This window comes from Gekko japonicus, unplaced genomic scaffold (assembly GCF_001447785.1).
Source record: "Gekko japonicus isolate JY-2015 unplaced genomic scaffold, Gekko_japonicus_V1.1 scaffold3853, whole genome shotgun sequence".
NCBI classification, from domain to species: Eukaryota; Metazoa; Chordata; class Lepidosauria; order Squamata; family Gekkonidae; genus Gekko; species Gekko japonicus.
The window spans coordinates 61,112-62,788 of NW_015165940.1; positions in this window are offsets into that span (position 1 = coordinate 61,112).

Below are 1,677 nucleotides of genomic sequence, written 5' to 3' on the forward strand. Positions count from 1 at the left end.
TTGTTGATTCCTTCATTCCCAGCTCTTGCATCATTTCTAGACTTCAGAAACTCCTGGCTGTTGTATTGGAAACCTCCCGTTGTGTATTAGGACTGAACGCTGGCTCCATAGCAACAGACTTCAAATGCTTTCCCAGGTACCAGTTTAAAGACACAGAAATCACTCTGGCGAATCTGTAAATCTTGCCTTAGTTTAGCTTGAAGGGAGATTCAATAATCTTGGAAGAATTCCACGAGCTCAGGGGGGGAAAACCATCCAGCCAAACCTGCTTCCAGAGAGGCAGTCAGCTGAAATGCTTCTGAAAAACCCACAAGATGATAGTTTGAGCCACAGCCTCTGTCACAATGCATTCCCAGGACCTGGCTATTCACAAGTATACTGCCACGAAACATGGAGGTTCAACTTATCAGTCTTTGATAGAACAATCATTCATGGATTTGCATAATACTCTTTAAAAAAAAAATCTGGCGGCCATCACAGTTTGTGGCAGTAAATTCCAGACTTTGTGAAAAATCATATTTGGAGTCATCACAGTTTGTGGCAGTAAATTCCAGAATCCTGTACTTTGTGAAAAATCATATTTGGACTTGTCTTGAACCTACAGTGTTAGTAAAGGTAAAGGTTTCCCTTGCTCAACAGTCCGTCGAATCCGACTCTAGGGACACGGTGCTCATCTCCGTTTCCAAGCCGAAGAGCCAGAGCTGTCCGAAGACTTCGCCATGGTCGTGTGGCCGGCATGACTAGACGCCAAGGTGCACGGAATGCTGTTACCTTCCCACCGAAGTGGTACCTATTTATCTCCTTGCAATTTCTTGCTTTCAAACTGCTAGGTTGGCAGGAGCTGGGGCCAGAGACGGGAGCTCACTCCGTCACGCGGCACACTCAGGTCTCGACCTTCCAGTCTGCAGTCCAGCGTCTTAACCACTTGAGCCACCACAGCCCACGGTGCTAGTAGCTACTGTTAAAATTCTAGTGCTATGACAAAAGGAAGCACGTAATACTGAGGGACAAAGATCGAATCTAGTGGCACCTTTAAGGCGAACAACGTTTTGTTCAAGGTATAAGCTTTTGCGTGCACGCAGAAGTGTGCTTGCACACAAAAGCTTATACCTCGAATAAAACTTTGTTCGTCTTAAAAGTGCCACTGGATTCCAACTTTGTTCTGCTGCTTCAGACGAACACGGCTACCCACCTGAATCTATAATACTGAGGAGTTCCAGCAACGGACCTTAGATAAATGTCACATCCGTCTAATTCGGCAAAATGTCAAGATTCGCCCCCCGAATGTCAAACCTTTTCCAAATTTCATGTCTGAAGTTCAGCCTCCACGGACACCGAACCCCTCTTTCTGCAGATTTTAATATCTTATTAATGAATGCATTCGAGGGAAGGATTTCCCACTAACCGTTGGCTTCAGAAATCCCTGAGTCCAAATACGGAAAGAAATTTGAATGAGGAAAGGGCGGAAAAGTCACGATTGTGGATGAGTCAAAGCAGAAAAACAAAAATGAGTTTTAACTAGGGATGCAGCCTGGCGAAAGATGTCCTGTCCCTCGAATATATGGCTTCATGAACGGGAATAGTGTTTGGTAGCATTTGGTATAGTCAATGCAACCAAGGGCACAGCAATCTGAAAACACCAAAATAAAGGAATTGCTGCAATCAGTTCACAAATTT